The sequence below is a fragment of the Muntiacus reevesi genome, chromosome 12, assembly GCF_963930625.1.
Source record: "Muntiacus reevesi chromosome 12, mMunRee1.1, whole genome shotgun sequence".
NCBI classification, from domain to species: domain Eukaryota; kingdom Metazoa; phylum Chordata; class Mammalia; order Artiodactyla; family Cervidae; genus Muntiacus; species Muntiacus reevesi.
In genome coordinates, this window is record NC_089260.1 from 75,911,586 (window position 1) to 75,930,440 (window position 18,855).

Sequence of the window (18,855 nt, forward strand, 5' to 3'; positions counted from 1 at the left end):
GCTCATTAGCACCTCTGCAGGAGGAGGGCAGGCAGGGGCAGGGATCCAGCTCCTCGTTAGCACAGCCACTGAGAGCCAGGGCTGAGGACAGCCAGGCCCGGGTGGAGGCTGCTGGGCTACCGCGGGAGGGAATGATTCCGGGCTGCTGGTGTAAAATGAGTCCCTTTCCAAACACTTGGCAGGAATGGATTATGGATCCCGGTGGAAGGCAGCTAGAGGTGGCTGGGCAGGAGGCGAGGGGCTGCCCCCAGCTGGCGCTGACTCCTGAGCAGAGCTCCTACGCCCCCTCATCTCCTGAGGGGCCTGCCCTCTGTCCTCCCCAGCCAGCACCCCACCCCCCACCGCCACCCCATACCCCCAATATCCAGCTTCCAAGTCAGTGCGGGTATAGTCTGCACCCCCCACACAGGCCACATCCAGGGTCTGGCTTGGGCATCAGAGGACAGACAAAAACAGACAGGTGCCTGAGCATAGCGCCTGGTCCCAAAGCCCTAAAAATGACTGACTGGACAACCGGACACCTTTCCACAGGACCTGGAGAGCAGCCACAGCCAACGGTGGGCTCACTCTAACCTCCTTTCATCCGCCCTCACTGGGAACCAGAACTCCGAGTTCCAGGTCGGCCTCCCCGACCCCAGCCAAAAACACACTTCCAGACCTGGACTCCCTAATGCCCTCGACCCTTGCCTGGCTCTGCTCGAGAACATCGGTTCAACACTGAGAGACGTTCAGGATTAAGTCTTTACCAGGGTAATCATCACCATCACCAAAGACGTCCTCCAAGGAACAGGGCATCCTCCGGGGTGTAAGCACCCTCCCATCTGTCCTCCGGGAGGCAGCAGAGCAGGAGTGCTGGGTGGGCAGGGCGACAGAGTGATGAGCAGGTTCGGGAGCCAGTGGGCTGGGTTCAAATCCCAGCCGCTCACTTACAGGCCTGTGACTCTGGATGAGCTACCCAGCCCTAGGAAGTGTCCTGATCTTAGGAATATAAGGAACCCAGCAGGTGCCTGGCAGACCCCAGGGTCCACAGTGGTGGTGACCATCACGGCGACGATAAAAGACGGTGACAATGGTTGGTTCTCCTGTCTCCCTCTAGTGTGCCTCACAAACAGGCTGGAGCCAGAGGGCTGCTCAGAAGGGGGGCGGCCACACCAGCCTCCCGAGCACTCCCTGATTCCCACGGCCCCTCCCAGGGCTTCGGCGCCCACACCTCAGCAACGGCACTTCCAACTCACCTTCTATCACTAGTGCTCAGCTCTCTATCACTCCACTTAATTTTCCTCAAAACAATCATCACTATTTAAAACGGTCCTATTTATTACATTAACAGAAATGTTATACGTCAGGTTCACTACTATGTCTCCCAGATGATAGTGTGCACTAAAATTTGTGGTATGAGTGACTACCCTACACAGTTACTTTATCCACATTTCTTCTCTGATTCTCATGTGTGGCTTCAAGAAAATCTGTAAGTGGTATTTGCCTCCTCTGCCCTAAGGCACCCACACAGGACAAGAACATTCAGAGCAGAGAGCAGGGCTAAGTCTAAGGACCAGCATCAAACACCCCAGGGCAACATCGCTGGAGGAGGCAGAACAGGCCCCTTCACTCTGATCTGTTCATTCTCCCTCCACTTTAGTCTTTCATCACCCACTCCTCCATTTACGAACCCAGCAAACACTTAGGAGCCAGGCAGTGCTGGGTGTTCTGACAGAAAACAGCCAAATCTTAGGGGCCACTACCTTCACAGCCCAGCAAGTCCATTATTACTACTGATGTCACAAATCACAGTTCAAATAACAGAAAGAATTATGGCTGGACTGAGCCACCCAGATTAAATTTCTCTTGTAGCAAATAACACAATCAAAACAAACCCAGCAACCATTGACATGCCTGCGTGCATTAAAAAAAAAAAAAAAAACAGGTCTAACTTCTCCCAAACACTAGTCCAGACACTAGTCAGAGAGCAAGAAAACTCTCAGTAACAAGCAGGGTGCTGTGTGCTGTGAGCCATGGGCACAGACATGGATGAACCAATCCAGGGGAGATAGGAGAGAGTCGGAGTACAAGGCATTCTAAGCAGAAGACACAGACAGTCTCACACCAGTGAGAAAAGACATGGGATGTGCAGGAAGTAAGAGCTTGTGCCCTAGTGGGCCACACGAAGCAAGTGGTGGAAGATGTGGCTGGATCAAAGGGCAGGAACCAGGTCCCGACCAACCATCACCTTACAGGAGGAGACTTAAGGACTCTTGTCTGCCCACAAGACCCAAAACCCCCAGACAGCAGTGCCCATGCCTAGGCGCCCACCTCAGGGCCTGCAGAGGAGCACCCAGGGAAGGCAGAGGGGATACAGTCAGGGCAAACAGGCCAACAGAGGAGGAGAGAAATGTGCAGGTGGCCAGGAAGCTCCACCTCCTCCAGGAAGCCTTCCTGGACTGACACTCTCCCACAGCCACTCCTGGGCAAGCATTTGCTGAACTGAGGACCTACAGTATATGAGGATGAGCCACTAGGAAGTACCACTGCAGGAGGCCGAAGCACTCCAATACTAATACACTTGCCCTGGTTCTCACCCTGACACTGTGTCCACACTGGGGCTATAGTGAGGAAGAATCGCAACCCCTGCCTCACGGGGACCCAGGATAAAGCAGAAGATAAGCAAATAAGTGACAAACACAAAACATGAAGCGCCGGGAAGGAAAAGGGAAAGGACCTGAACCAGAGTAGTGATAGGAAAGGATTGTCAGGAAAGTGGGCTGAGACCCACTGGAAGCACGGTGAAGTGCCATCCAGCCAGGAACCAAGAAGTGGGCAAGAAGTGGGCAGGAAGAGGGCAGGGGAGGAGAGAGCCAGGAGAAGCTGCCATGGCAGAGGCCCGTCTAGTCCCGCTGCTCCACCCGGAGAACTTTCTGCCGTGACCGCAATGTTCCAGGCCTGCGCCTCGCTAGCTAGTGGCCGCCACGCCGGACGGCGCGCGTGGAGCCCAGAGGGCATAAGTGAGACTTGAGTCTCCCGACAGGAGGCCCCCGAAAGGCGTCCACTGAGGCAGCACACATCGGGGTCAGCAGAAGGTAGACAGGCGGGAGAGCCCTCATCCTCGGTGCCCAGGAGGCACGTTTGAAGCCAAACGTGGAGGGAGGGCAGGAAGGCCCGGAGAGGAGGCACGCGGGGCCGGGCTCTCCCTCGACGGCTGCCTCCCACTCGCGGGCGACGAGGACCATCCCGGTGCCCAGCAAGTGGGCACCGGGGCCCCTGGACAAGCGCTCCGCCCCCGAGACCCGCCCCGTCTATGGCCCCGCCCCGCCAATGGCCCCACCCCCTACAGGCCTCAGCCCACGGCAGCTCCACCCCTCCCGGAGGCCCCGCCCGCCCCGCGCGCGCCCCGCCCCCGGCCCCGGCCCCAGCGCCGGCCCTGGCCCTGCGGGCCCCGCGCGCCCCCTTCGGCGCTGCCCCCGCCTCGGGGAGCACGGCCCCGGGCCGACTCAGCCTCGCCCCGCGAGTCCGCCGCCGCCGCCGGCCCGGCTCCGCCGCGCGCAGCCGCCTCACCTGGGCCTGGGTAGCTCGCGGGCGCGCTCTGTGCGCTCTAGGCGGGCGGGGCGGGGTGGGAGGCGGAGCCAGGACCCAAACATCACGTGACGACCCTCCCGCGCCGCGAGGGCCGCGAGGCGCCCCCACCCGTCGCCTCAGCCCCCACGCCTCGAGCCAGCCAATGGCCGCAGAGCCAGGGACGCGCCGAGGGCGGTGTCCGACTCGGAACTACATGTCCCAGAGGGCCCCGCGCGGGCGGCGGAAACGGTCAGGGACGGCGGCCGACTGGGCCAGAAAGCCTGTGCCCGGCGGGCGCGCTTGCGGTCGCCCGGGATGTGTGGTCCTCTAGAGCAACGAAGTACCGCGCATCAAGTACCGGCCTCGGGGCCGACTTACTCGCTTCTCCGAGGCTATGTCTTCCCATCTGCGGAGCAGGGGGAAGACTTAGACACGAAGTGGGAGGACTCGCTTCGGAGGCTTAACCAGATCTCAAGGGTCTGAGAGGCAGAGCCGCTGCGAGGCAGTGGCCACGCGGGGCCTGAACTCGAGAGCCGAGGACAGAAGGGTCGGCGCCCAGGTCTAGGACGCCCACGGGGACTGCCGGGAGGAGCCGCGCCCCTGGACGCCACGCCTTGATCCGTACCTGCGGGGGCGCAGACCAAAGCCTTTCCGCGGAGGGCCTTATGGGGACGGGTCTCTAGAGCGCCCGGCTGTGGAGCTGAGGGTGCGGGGCCACGCCCCGTGCTGGGTGGGGGGGGGGGGGGGGCGTGGAGGGAAGGAGGGGAAACGGAACCGCACCTTGTCCAGGACGACCGCCTGTAGAGTGTGCTTCCTGTCGACCCAGCCCCCCACCTCCCAACAGGGTAGTCTAGCGGCGTCCCAAGCTGTTTTGGCACCAGGGATCCGTGGAAGACAATTTTTGGGGAGAGAGGGGGATGGTTTGGGGCGTTGCATTTATTGTGCACTTTATTTCCATGATTATTACATGAGCTCCACCTCAGATCATCAGGCGTTAGATCCCAGAGTTTGGGGGACCCTGGTCTGGTGCCAGCAGGGCCAGTCCAGAGCCAGTGCTGAGTACCTGCTGCTTCCTCTTTATCTGGGGGCAAACCCTCTAGCGCCCCACCCCACCACCCAGAAGCAGTAGCGCGGGCCTCTCCATCAGGACCTCCCCCAGGGAGAACCAGGAGGGAGGTTGGGTAAAGGGAACATCTAAGAGACCCCCAGAGAAAGAACGGAGGGAGGAAGCTGCCGCAGCCCCCACAAGATATCTGTCTGTGCGTCACATCCTCCCTCTGTGCCCCGCTTCCGGAGGACCCTCTGTGCAGCGCCCACTAAAACTGACCTCAGACACGCACAGGGGCATACATAGTGTTCACTCAGTGTCCCCACAGAGCCTAGTCTGTTCTATCACCACACCTACACCTGTGTTGCTGGGTGATGTTGAGCAGTGACACCTCCTCTGGGCACATTTTCCAAAGCGTTGATGTGGGAGCCTCTGAGGCCACAGAGTGCTAGAGCGCAGGCGTGGGAGGCGCAGGGTAGGGGGGAGGGGGGACATGCCCCGCTGTCACCTGTGTGGGGGGCAGTGTCACAGAGGAATGTGTGCTGGGAAAGTTCTGGAACAGGCCCAGCACCTCGCAGGGATCTGACCAAGAGAAGAATCTTGCCCCCAATCATTCAAGACCAGTCTCATCACAGCCCCAGGCTCTTAGAAAACTGACTCCAGCATGAAACTCGTAACAGCCTCCCAAGGTATTTATCACCAAGCAGGAGTGGCAAAAAAAAAAAAAAAAGTAAAAGAAAATCCCAACAGGAGCATTTGAGTGTCATCTTTGCTAATCACATCCTCTGTGAAGGAAGAGTTTGCCGCCCCTCCTAGGAAGTAGCAGAGCCTGCTTCTCCATCCTTGTGGGAGGAGGCATCTCCACGCCCCAAGGAGCCATCTGTCTGTTCCACACCCACCACCCAGGCTTGCTACCTGGCACAGCGTCCAGACTCCTCTTGCCAAATCTTACCCTGTTTGTCATCACTTATTCGTTCAACAATCTTATTTCCAGTGTCAGGCAACATGCTAAGCCCTGGGAATGCCATACAATTAGATTTGGTTGCTAATGACAGAAAATTCCAATAACAGTGACTTAAAAAATTCCAATAACAGTGACTGAAATAAGATCAGTGTGTACTTTCAGTATTACACATCTAGCCTAAATAGGCTGTAAGGCTGGGAGGGCGCCCCTCACAATCATCAGTATCCCAGACTTGTTTAATCTTGTTGCTTCTCTGATCTTCAAATGGGCCCTCTGCCTCATGGCACAAGGTGGCTGTGTGAGTGCCAGCCATCACATCTGCTTTCCAATAGCAAGAAGGAGAACTGGACAGTGGAAAGTCACTCATCTCCAATCCCATCCTTTAAAAGACACTTCTTAAGATATTGTACACCCCATAACCTGCTTACACCATCACCCCTACTTGGCCAGAACTGGGTCCTCTGGGTACTTCTAGTTGCAAGGGAGGCTAGGAAACATCGTCCTCCCAAGGACTATGTTCCCAGCAGCCATCTGGGCTCTTGCACTAAGTAAGACGGTGACGATGGGGCCCACCTAGCAGTCTCTGTGAAGACACAGCCCTTGTCGCAGTGCTTGTGGTTTGTTTAGCAGGTGGGCTACAAGTCACACAGATGTGCTTGGGAACCTGGGTGGAGGCTGTACAGGAGCAGAATGGGGGTGTGGGGACCCAAAGGGGGCTGGGGGTCAGGGAAGGCACCCTCGACGAGGATGCCTAGCATGGGGAAGTCTTGAGGGGTAGCCTTCCGTCCTGACCGCACCAGCTGCTCTGACCACCTCTTCTCTCCCTCAGCCACGGGGAGCGGGGGATGGGGCGCTGGCCCTGATGGGGAGGGGCACCCACAGATCCCAAGGGGCCTCAGCGGCTGTGGGGGCCCAGGCCTGTCCCTGACATCCAGCCAGGGCTCCACCTCCATCTCACAACCTGGCGCCCCGTGGGGCTCTCAGCCTGTAGTGGCCATAAGATCACGGGCTGTGGGGTTGAAAAGCACCTCTTACCTTCCGCTCCACGGCACGCAGTTCGGCCGGAGATTACGGTTCTCGGTGTACGCACTGTTCAGCGGTACTTGGACCCAGGTGAACCTGGGACCCCGTGAGGGCGGTGAGCCTGCCGGCCACACTGAGCTGCGGGGTAGCCCGCGGTGCTCCTGTGGGAGGCGAGAGCAGGAGGAGTGGGAATGCAGACCCTGGAGGGGACACCCTGTGGACCAGCCAAGGCAGCCAGCACTCCTGGGTGCTTGCTTCCCTGTCTTGGACACAGCCACATTCCGTGGCCTCCCGGGCAGTTTGGTGGCCCCATGGCCGGCCCCGGACAGGGGACAGGGAGCAGCAGTGAAGGACCCCCTTTCCAGCTGCCATAAGCCGGCCCCACGGTCCTGTGTGCATCCCCCGTGTCACCAGGACGTAGAGGAGCTCCGCTGGTTTGAGGGCTCCAGGTCATCACTGGACAAGCCCTAAGAGGGAACGGGCCTAGGAGAGGAGCCATCTCATCCGCAGGTGAGCGAGTGTGAGAGGAGAGGGCAAGGTCAGGAAACGGACAGAGGAGAAGGTGCTGCCTCTGCAGGGCCCCGAGCCCAGATGGCCAGCCAGCGCTGTTTCCCAGGAGCCCAGGGAGTCGGGGTGAGGAGTTGGCAAGTCTGTGAGGAAGACAAGCAAACAGCAAGGGGCAGGGAGACGTCGGGGTTATCCCGGCACCCAGCGAGGGTGTCTCACCCGCAGGCAGGGCACCGGGAGCTGGGCCCTTGCTTTGAGTTCCTCTGGGGGTAGCCTGGTAAGTTGTCTGCAGAGGAGCCCCCACACCAGACCAGCGTAGCTCCTGCCTGCAAGCCCCTTGATTTCCTGAGGTGCTCTGTGCACGCAGCGCCTTGTTCTTTTGATATCGGGTCTCTGTTTAGGGACAAACAGGCTCCTTCTTCCCTGCCTCTTCCTCTTCTCTATCCAGTTGAGCCACCAGACCAGTGGCCACGGCCGCCGACTGCCCAGCCTCCCACCAGCCCTGCGGCACGTCTTCCCGGCTCTACCACAGGCCAGCAGGGTGGCAGCGACGCCGAGCCTTGGCTTCCTCAGGCCTGCGACACGGGCCACAGTGTGCCCTGCTCTCTGGACTGACGCGAGGCTTGTGCGGGCCAGCACCTGCAAAGCCTTTCCAGCCCTTAGCCCAGGCCTGGCCCGCTGGAGTCGCAGGGCATGTGTGAGCATGTGGCCTGTCCGATTTATCATTGAGTCTTGGGTGGTGCCAAGTACTAGTGTCAGGCACCATGTGTGTGCTGCCCTCAGCGTGTCTCAGAGGAGCAGAAGGAGACAGGCCCAAAGAGTCACCTACCAGGTGCCAAGTCTGTTGCTATTTATTATTGTTAGTCATTCAGTCATGTTCAACTCTTTGCAGTCCCACGGACTGTAGCTCAGCAGGTTCCTCTGTCTCTGGGATTCTCCAGGCAAGAATACTGGAGCAGGTAGCCATTCCCTTCTCCAGAGGATCTTCCCAATCCAGGGATCAAACCTGGGGCTCCTGAATTGCCCGCAGGTTCTTTACCTTCTGAGTTAGAAGGTCACATTCAGAAACAGTGCATTTTCCCCAGGGTGTTGGAAAGATTTCCCAGAGAAGGAGCATTTGGACTGGGTGCTGAAGGATAAGTAGGAGTTTGCCAGGCAGGACTGGTTTGAATCTACCGTGGCTACTGAAGAGGGTTACCTTGTCCACCTCCTGGGTGGAATTCTGTCTGAGCTCCTCTAACCCGTGGGGATTTGTCTGGACTCCCCCGTCTCCCCTCCTCTCCTCCCTGCACACACTGGCACAAACACAGTCACACACACTCATACACAGTCACACACACTCTGACACTCAGAGTCAAGAACTGGTTTCACTGCACTATCCCCCACCCCCACCAGTGCGTGCAGGGAACTGCGGTAACAAGATGCTAATGAGCAAAGGTAAACCTCAATGAGAAGAACCTTTTACAAAATCACAACACTGTGTGCTTCCAGGGCTCCCTCCCTGCAACCCAGAGAGCTGCTGAACCTCACGACAGTGCTGCGTGTGGGCGGAAAGCCCGCCAGCCCCACCTCCTGGGATGATGCAGGGGGTCTGTGAGGGGCTGAGTGGGAGCACCCTCCCTGGGACCGGCTCCACAGTGCCGGTGTTCTGCCAGCTCATGCACCTGGTCTGATTTGGGGGCATGAACCCCCACTCAAGGCCCTCCCTGGGCCACCATCACCCAGCATCACATCCAAGTGCCTTGGTGCCCAAGCCCACGGCACCACCTCTCCAGGCGTGCCCTCTCACCCGTGCCTGGGCGGTCCCCACCCTTCAAGCCTGGCCCTCCCATGGAGTTGCCCCTCCAAGCTGCCCGGCCCGGGGCTTGCCCTTTCACAGCGCTGGAGGCTGAGCTCCTGGCTGCCGGTCCAGTGCTCGTCTCTCTCTCTCAGCTGCTGCCCAGGTCCCCAAGGCTGGGGTCTCTGCTGTCTGTCCCTTTCCCTGGGGTCCCCACGACGCCTCAAGCTCTAAAATTCTCTCTCAGCCCAGATCCCTGACTGTCCTTTCTCCGTCTCGTATACCTGCCCCTGGCCGAGCTGTGGGCCCTGAAAACAGGTGGACAAGGGGGCTTGAGGGTATGGCTGGAGGGTGTGACTGCTCCCTGCAGCCAGCAGGCCCTGTGCGCCTTTACCCTTGGGAGTGTCCGGCACGAGAACGGATGGCATCTCTGGGCCCTCAGAGGTGAAGGAGGCCTAGAGAAAGGGAATCCAGGCTGGACCACAGTGGGCTGCTTCCTCAGCCTGACTGCAGGGAGTGCCCAGGGCTATGAGGCGGTGGGATGAGGGTCTTGGAGCCCCGCAGGCAGTACAGGGTTACTGGGTGGCGTTACCCTCGTGTTGACGTGGAGCAGACCACCCAGGCATCTCCCTCGTTTCCATCAAGGTGGGTGGTTAGCAAGGCAGGCTTACCAGCTGAGTGAGGGTCCAGCATGGGGACACGCGCCCAGGCCTCTGCAGGGCCGGCCAGGCCCAGGAATGGTGGTCCCTGTGGTGAGATCAGGGAGGACCAAGGCCCAGCCCCAACATGACCCCCCGTGTCCCTGTGTCCTAGGCCACGTCGGCCTTTCAGCCTTTCCACACATTCTTGCCTCGGGGCACCACCACCTTGGGGGGCAGAGCAGAGTCTCCCGGCTGGGGAGCACACCCACGTTGGCTCTCTGGTTTCGTGAGCCCCCCTCCCCCTGCTCCTGCCTGGGACTCCCCCACCAGTCCTCCAGGTGAGTTCCTAAGCCCCTCCTCCCTCCATGTCTTGACAGATCCAGGGAGGACTTGTTATCTGAGAGCAGTGGCTGCCTGGAGGTGAAGGCGGCCTGCCCTGATAAAGCACAATGATGTGGCTCCCGCACTGCCCCGAGCCCCTCATGTTTAGCACTTTCCAGCCATTAGTTCATGTCATTCATCAGTCCACCCTCTCAACCTTCCATCCATCTGCCCACCCATCTACCCATCTATCCTTTCATCCATCATCCGTCCATCCATCCATTCACCCAACAAATATTCACAAAGGGTCTTGACCCAAGCACAGGGGCAGCAGAGACTGAAGCCAGAGAAGCCCCTGTCCCCTCCAGGAGTGGGCATCTGGAGAGGGGAGACAACCACATACAGCCTCCACCCGGGTTGTCACTGGCCCTATTTCTCTAACGGGAAAGTTGAGGTCCAGGGACTCCAGAGAAAGAAAACATCCTGTTTGCTTGGCACCATAACCAGAAAGCAAGAGGGGCGGTGCCAACATGCCCCAAGCAGAGGGGAGCTGGGGTCCGACCCGGGCCTGCCCCACCTCCCCAGAGCCTCGGCTCTCGGCCCCTTGGCCTTGGGTGCCCGCCGAGTGGGTGGGCAGCGCTGGCGGCGGGAGGCCTTGGGCATGCTGACTGTACTTGGCGATCACTGCAGTATTTATAGGGCTCGACAAGGATAAAAATAAAGTGAGGGGGCGCCGCGGGAGTCACCGCGGCACTGTGGGCCCTGCCTCTTTCTTCTGCCAGGAGTCCAGTCAGGCTGGGCGCAGAGGGGAGGGGGCAGCAGCGTGTGGGCCCCGGATGGAGCATGGACCTGCTGGCGGACGTCATGCAGCCGGTGCCCAGCTCAGAGTGGGAGCCCCACAACCGCCGCCCCCCTGCTTATCTTACCCAGGCCTCCCCGCAGCCAAGGATGGGATCTCTGGTCTGTCCAGCAAGGCGGGGCTCAGACCAGGTTCAGGGCTGCACCTGTGCCCCGAGGCTGGGTCTCCACCTGGCCCAGAGGCAGGAGGTCCTCCCTGGGGCTGGAGCCCCTTGTGGAAGCGGTGCTCAGGTCCCACCTGGGAACCCTGGGGCCTGGGAACGTATCCTCATCCAGCATCCGGGTCTGGACCCGCTCCGGGTCACTCCCCCGTGAGTCCCCCACAGGCAGCAGGGCGGTTCTGGGTGGAGGAGGCACCTGCGGCCCAGCCCCGTCTAAGGCCCCCACCCCCGGCCCCCAGCCATGAAGCTTCCCCTCCAGCTCCATCCCATCGTCTATTGTTTTAATTAATGTATTTATTTTAATTGGAAACTAACGACTTTACAATATTGTAGTGTTTTTTGCCATCCATTGACATGAATCAGCCATGGGTGTACATGTGTCCCCCATCCTGACCGCCCCCCACACCTCCCTCCCTATCATCTACTTTTGCTTCGAGCTCTGCTGCTGAAATCCAACTCCACGAAGTCACCGCATTGGGAGAAGCCGGGGAGGAGCGGGGTCAGCGGTGAACAGGCCTGGCCCCTTCCCCAGGCCCTGGGGCTCACGATGGCTTCTGGGATGGGGGCACCCCTTTCTCCTTCAGACCAGGCTCGAGCTCCCCAGCACTGCTGCCAGCCGCTGCCAGCTCACTCTGTGCCACCAGCCTGGCTGGCAGGAGCCTCCTTGTGTCCACCGCAGGGCAGCCCATTGCCCAGGCCTGGTGGGTGGACGCAGCAGGGGCCAAGCCCTCAGCCCAGGCTGGGGCAGCCCTGCAGGGCCGGCAGGCGCCCCTGGGACGCAGGCGCCCAGCACAGCCTCTCCCCCACCTGCCCGCTCAGGTCCACTCTCCACAGTGAACTACCAGCAGGCCAGTCTCTCCGGACCCAGGCACGGGACCCTGGCTGTGGGCTGCCACCTCCCTGCCCCCGCCCCGCAATGGGTCGGGGTCTCACTGTGACAGCTCACCCCACTCCTGAGTCGCACAGGGCTGGGGGCAGCAGAGGAGGGAGAACCCGGGCAGAAGAATGTTTCTTCAACCAACAGCCCAGCGGCTTCAACCAAACTCCTGTCCAGACCCCACGGGCCAGACATGGCCAGCGCCAGCCCCCACCCGCTGAGGTGAAGTTGGGCTCACACCCCGGGGGGCGGCAGTGGTGGCAGTGACAGAGGGGGTCCCCGCGGCACCGCCGTCTGCGCTCCACCACCCTCTCTGGTGGGAGCACGGACACCTCCCAGCCCCGCTGTCACTGCCGTGCGTGGTGGCCACGTCCCCTCCGCAGGGCAGGCGTCAACACTCAGCCCCACGGTGGCCCCATCTGCCCTCACCGCTCCCCGACCCTGGGGAGGCCCACCAGCTCTCAGTCCTGAGAATGCCGTTCGCCTAACAGAGGCTGGCTCTTCCATTCGTTTAGTAACAGAAGAGGGTGAGAACTTCGGAATAAATGTGTCCGGGCGGCTTCCCTGGTGGTCCAGTGGTTAAGAATCTGCCTGCCAATGCAGGGGACACAGGTTCGATCCCTGGTCCCGGAAGATCCCATGGGCCATGGGGCAACGAAGCTGATGTGCCACAGCTACTGAGCCCATGCTCTAGAGCCTGAGAGCTGCAACTACAGAGCGTGCATGCTGAGAGCCCGTGCCCCGCAGCAAGAGAAACCAGTGCTGTGAGGAGCCTGTGAGCCTCAGTGAGGAGTGTATACCCCGCTCGCTGCAGCTAGAGAAAGTCCACGTGCAGCAACAAACACCAGCACAGCCAAAAATAAATAAGCCTCTAAAAAGCAGCCTAATGGCTCAGAGGGCCAGCATCTCGTAGGAAGATAAAGGCTTTTCTCGAGGGTTGAAGAGGGAAGGTTACTGTTAGGCAGTGTGGGGAGAGTCCACAGATCAGAAGGTCAGAGGACAACACTCCTGCCCACCTGTCCTTCCTGAATTCTGGGTGACTCAAGAGATGGGGAGCCGTGCTCGGCCAACTGGTCAGTGATGGCTTTGGACCTTGCCTGCCCCATCCCGTGGCCCGATTACCTTCACCCCAGCCTTCTGCACGTGGGGTGATACTTGGTTTGGCAGGTCAATCTAGACCCTCGCTTGTGCCCCATATGGAGGGTCTGTGACTCCCCCATGATGGAAACACAGATAATTAAATGGGGGGACCCATCCCTTCTTACCTTCTCCCATTTGAAGATAGGTGGGCGCCCCAGTGGGCTTCCCAGGTGGCGCCAGTGCAGGAGACATAAGAGACGTGGGTTCGATCCCTGGGTCAGGAAGATCCCCTGGAGAGGGGCCTGGCAACTGATTCCAGTATTCTTGCCTGGAGAATCCCATGGACAGAGGAGCCTGGCGAGCCACAGGGTCACAAAGGGTCAGACACCACTGAGGCGACGGAGCACACGAGCGCAGACGCCGTGGTGGTTGAGGCCGTAGGCAGGGGAGATTGGTGTCAAAGTCTCCGGGGTTCGGTTCTAGGTGGGACGGTGGGGGCACACACATCCCCTCACTGAACGTGGCTGTCAAACCTGGACAGAGCCCACGGTGCAGCTGTGTGAGGACTCTGGCAAGTGAAGGCGAGCAGGAGCCTGGAAGAAAACTGGACTTTGAAGCACCCTCAACTCACTGGCAACTTCCCCGCTTTGTCCCTCATGTCCTGCAGCTTAGACTGAAGGCAGGTTGAGGTCTGGAATAGGCATCAGAGCCACCAGAAGAGCTCAGAGAAAATCCCTCCCGTTACGGCTCAAGGAAGAGGGTGGAGAGATGCCCAGCTTATTTTTCTCTTCTCTGTCATCCAACACCCAGCCCCCAGGCAGCCCTCAGAGTGGCCAGCTTGGCTTTGGCGACGGCAGTGGGCCTGCAGGCGTTCAGCGTACCAGTGGAGGGGCGATGTCCTCTCCAACTAGGAGCTGCATGCTCAAGAATGCCAGTTCTTTCTCACGTTTTTTTTTCTGTCACCCCCTCCTCACTCCGCTTGGTCCTGGGTATGGACACAGCCCGAGGAAGTACACAGTGGAGCATTCTGATGAAAACCTCTCCCTTTGGCCAAAGACCAAAGGAAGGCGTCCCAGGAAATGAAGGGTGTGGGAAAGTGACCCTTACTTGTGTATGATTGCCAACGGTCAAGCTAAGTGGGTGTGGACAATAAACGGTGTGCCAAAAATCTGAGAAACGAGCTACAGGGTAGACACTGCCCAAGCCCAGAACAACCACACAGGATGGATCTGAAGAGCAACAAAAGGCTCTAAACTCTGACCTGACGCAGGAATCCCAGCCCCTGAAGACTGGCCGGAGCCTGCAGCCTGAACGTGACTGGTTAGATTGTCTGCTCCAGCCTAAGTATCTACATCTCCATGGGACTCAGACAACATCCAGAGCCTATAAAGTAGTATTCAAGATTTCTAGGATGCAATCCAAAACAATTTGGCATACAAAAGAACAGGAAAATCACAACTTGTGTTTTGCATGGCACAAAACAATAAACAGGAGCCAACTTGAGATAACACAGATGTTAGGATGATCAAACGAAAATTCAAAGGCAGTCATTATAAAAATGCTCCAGTAAGTATGGGCAAACACTCTTGAAATAAAAAATATAGAAACCTCAGCAAATAGAGACATGAAGAAACAAACAGAAACATGACAACTGAAAAATACATAAACAAGTAAAAAGTACCCAGGGGTGGAGTCCCATAGAAGAATAGCGATAACAAGAAATTACTAGTGAACATGAACACAGGTCAATTGAAAGTCTCTGCTACTAGCAGGAGGAGAGCTGAGATTAGGAGAAGAAAAACACAGCCTCTGGGACCAGAGGGGTGGTATCAGAAGGTCTAATCTTCACAGACTTGGAATCTCAGAGGGAGACAAGAAAGTGAGATGCAGAAAAAATATTTGAAGAAAAAATGTCTGAAGATTAGTTAAAATACATAATCCTACATGTTCAAGATCAGTGAACCAAAGAAACTCATTGTCAGATACGTCAAGATCAAACTGCTAAAAACTAAAGACAAAGAATTAACTCATGAAAGCAGAAAGAAAAATAACGAATTATTTGTAAGGGGAAAATTATCCAGATGATTTTGGCTGTCTCATCAGCAACCATGGAGGCAGATAGAAGGAGCACACTTGTGTTCCAAGTGCGGTTCAGACTTCTATGTCCAGGAAAATACCTTTCAGGAATGAAGATGAAATGATGACATTCCCAGATGAAGGACCTCTGTCTCTGTGCCAATTTTGCAACTTCCTGTGACTCTATCGGGCTTCCCTGGTGGCTCAGCAGTAAAAAAAAAAACCCGCCTGCAATGCAGGGGATGTGGGTTTGATCCCTGGGTCGGGAAGATCCCCTGGGGGAGGGCATGGTAGCTCACTCCAGTACTCTTGCCTGGAAGAATCCCATGGACAGAGGAGCCTGGTGGGCTACAGTCCATGGGGTTGCAAAGAGTCAGACACGACCAATAACAACAAATGTCTGGGGCGAGGGCCTCAAAGCTGGGACGGCCGGGCCTCGGGGGCACTCAGTGGGACAGCAGCTCGCGGCCGCTGTGACGCTGAGACAGACCGCCCTCCACACTCCCCTGTGGCTCCCCAGCTCCCCCGTTCTGCCTCCTCCCTCTGGGTGTCCCGTCTTCCCTGCCTTGACACTCCGAGTGCAGCAGCGCCGGCCCCATTACAGTGGAAATAAGAGGTGGAGGTGCATTTATAGGGCACCTACTGTGTGCTTGTCCCTGCTGGGCGCTGACACGCCACACCCGTGAGGGGGACACCTTCGCCCCTTCACGGATGAGGCATCTGAGGCCCAGCTGGAGGTGGCAGTGGGCACAGGAAGGGCTGGGATTTGAACCCAGGGCGGCCTGAAGCCAAGGGCCCCCTCCCAACGCACAGCTGGTCTTGCCTCTGCTCCTGCTTTGCCCGCGGTCGCTCTGCGCCGACTGTCCGCCACCACAGGGGAGGGGCGGGGGCAGTGGCAATGCTGGGCGGGCCTGGAGACCACACAGGGGCTACTTCGGGCTGAGGGTACTGGGGCCGGGGCACCCACAGACCTCCAAGTGGGAGCCCAGCCCGGGCGCCTGGCTGCCAACGACTCTGCTCGCAGCCGTCAAACTGAGTTGTGCTAAAAACTGCCTCCCGCTGCAGGAGAGGACTTGTTAATTAATTAAATGACACTTTGGCTCCCTGCATGGCCAGTGAGTGAGAACGGCCCCCGTGGTTCGAGGATCTGGGGCGAGGCAGGAGGGCAGGAGGCGGGCAGCTTGGGTGGCAGGTCAGGCCGCTGGGGGCTCGCTGGGCAGAGGCCAGGCCCTTCTGCAGGCCTCGTGGCCACGTGCAGCCCTTGGACGCCGGGCGGGGGCAGGTGCGGGGCGGGGCGGGGCGGGGCAGCGCCATCCTGCACACCACGCCCGCCCCCTCCTCCGAGACAGGCCAGCCCGTCTCCTCATCTGCATGCTCCACCTCTGAGTGGCTGCTCCTGGTGGCTGGTCTGCCCCATGCCTGGCCATGGGGGTCTTCCCCGTCTTGGCCCACACTGCCTCTTCTCTGCCCAGAGTGGGCCTATGTCTGACCATCTTTAGTGTCCCCGTCACCCCTGACCTGGATCTGAGGCCTATCCTCCCCACTTGGTCTGTGAATGACCAAGGTGGGGTCACCCCTGAGCCGAGACTCCCACGGCGGGTATGGCTCTGCTTGCCGATGGGTGTCAAGTTCTGGCCGAGGGCTCAGCCCAGGCGTGAGGGCAGGCCCTGTGCCAGGATCACCTCAGCATTCCTGTAGCCACTGGGCCCAGGCCCTCATCACCCACTGCCCCTCCTTCCTGGGAACAGAGCCCTGGGTCTGCAGTGGGGTGAGTAGCTGCCAGAATAGCGACTTCATTGCGGGGCAGCCCAAGTCTACTTTCTGACCAGCAGGATTCATAGAAAGTGATGTGAGCAACTTCTGGAAAGCACCTGTAAAGAGCAGAGCAGACCTCTTCTCTCCACTTTGCCTTCCTGCTAGCCAGAAGGCAGACGCAACAGCTGGAGCTCAAGCAGTCACCTTGTACCATGAGGTACAAGATGTGTAACGAGGAAGACTGTGGGCTGCAGGTGAGGATACGGATGCTGATTCATCCTGCTCTGTGAAGGGGGCCATCATAAAGATAAAGTCAAGGCATGAGGACAAGACAAAACAAGCAGAGTTGCAGAGAAGCAGAACCGGAACCTTGATCACAGTTTGCCTGAAACCCATATTGTCTCCATTTACAGGGGTCAATCCATTCCCTTTATGGTTTAAGTCAGCTGAGATGGATTTCTGTTACAGTCCACTGAACCCCAGAAGATACTGTGGGGGAGACCATTGCTGTGAGAGAGATGTGCTGTGAGAGAGATGTGAGGCTCAGCTGTCCTGCATGCACAGGGTCCTGGGGAGGGAAAGGAGCCTGGGGCACTCAGGGCAGGCTTCCTAGAGGAGGAGGAGCACTTCCAGGGAGCGGATAAGGGCACTCCTTGGTGGGCGAGGGCGTGGGGGCTGGGCATGGGGTGGGCAGCCCTTCAGACGGGGGCAGAACTGGTGTCTCCTGGTTGCCAAGCCCACGACGCTGCCAGTCTCCATTCGGCCCAATTTAAATTTCGCAGATAGCATCTCACACCTTCCCTGGAGCTGTGAAAAGCACAGCATGACCTTTATACAATCCGAGCAGCTTTACTCCTCACCCCCCCAGATTCTCCAGGGCAGACGGACTTGCCACTCCTGCCTCCTCTGACCACACGCACATGCCAGGCGGGCACACACACACATGACAAACTCACGTGCCTGTGCTCTCATATCCGTGAGGTCTGCACACACGTCCTGTGTTTGCGTTTACGTTCACACACACGAGTGCCCTCATGTGTGACCTGTGTGTGCACGCCGGCACGCCATACCCATGGCCATGCCCCCGTGTGCATACTTGTCGGTGCACACATTGACACAGGTGTGGTGCGTGTGTGCATGCCCGGGCCCTGTGCACACACACACACACACCCCAGCATACACACATGCATCTCAGCACCTGCGGGGGTCCCAGGAGCTCAGCACCTCCCCTCACTGCTGGCCAGGTGAGTCCAGACCCTGCTGGCTGTGCCAAGAGGTGGGGGTGCCACACTTTAGGGGGCCACGGTGGGGTGAAGGTGAGGAAACCGTCTCCTACCCTCAGATCAGCGCTTGGGATCCAAGGGCAAGGAGAAGTCCTGGGTCTTTTCTCCTTGTATTGGTTGGGAAATAGCCTTTCCCACCTTCTCAGGGCCTGGGGAGCTGATGATCTTCACGCATCTAAATCTGGGGCCGGCAGGTCGCAGGCGCCGTGGGCACAAAGGAGGTCAGCCCAGGAGGGACAAGTTCCACAGCCCTGGCCCCATTTGTGACCCACATCTCCTGCCAGGGCACTCGGGGCATCGCCAGAGTGCACGCTGCGGTGAGCTTCCGGGATTGGGGGTGGGTGGGGTGTGCTGAGACCGGATTCCCTATACAAACACACACACATGCACACACACACACACACACACCCTGGCCCGGTGTCCATGTAGACACCCCCGGGCAGGCCCCCAGCCCCACTCCCTTCCCTCACCTGATCTGAGAAGCTGGGCTCCCGGCCCGTCCTGGGCAGGAGCCAGACCCCACAGCCCCTCATGGCGGCCCCGGGTGACCCCAGCACGGAGACTCCGCTTCATCTCCCACACCGCCCTCTGACCACCAGGGGCACCAGCGCCCTGCCCCTCCTGCCCCACTGTTCTGTCCCACCCCCAGCTTTGGGGAGACTGCAGAAACAGGAGGTCAAGGAATGCGGACGGCAGCAAAATGAAGGGACTGGCCCCAGGCCTCAAGAGCTCAAGGGGTCAAAGCCGGCGTTTGAGCCCGTCTGCCCACAGACACGCATGCAGGGCTCCCATCCCAGGACGCCGGTGTCCCCGGCCCCAAGCCCACTGGTACTCAACACCAGCCAGCTTTGCCGTCTGTTGCCTTGATGCTATGCCCACCTCCTGGTAACTAGCGGCCCTCTCTGCCAGCCCAGCACCCAGCTGTCTGTGGGGTC

General features: G+C 58.9%; 1 protein-coding gene across 17 annotated transcripts in view; it reads right to left on the reverse strand.

Moving 5' to 3' along the window:
• Nucleotides 1-4,266, reverse strand: part of TSNARE1 (t-SNARE domain containing 1) — a 115,423-nt gene extending 111,157 nt beyond the window's left edge. For 16 of the 17 annotated variants that reach the window (XR_010658657.1, XR_010658655.1, XR_010658658.1 and 13 more), the window contains exon 1: nucleotides 3,550-3,622. The gene's annotated coding sequence lies outside the window, so the exon portion shown is untranslated. Of the gene's footprint in view, nucleotides 1-3,549; nucleotides 3,623-4,174 lie in introns of those variants that run through there. The other variant, XM_065902891.1, reaches the window with a different exon arrangement.
• Between the last annotated feature and the right edge of the window lie 14,589 nt (nucleotides 4,267-18,855).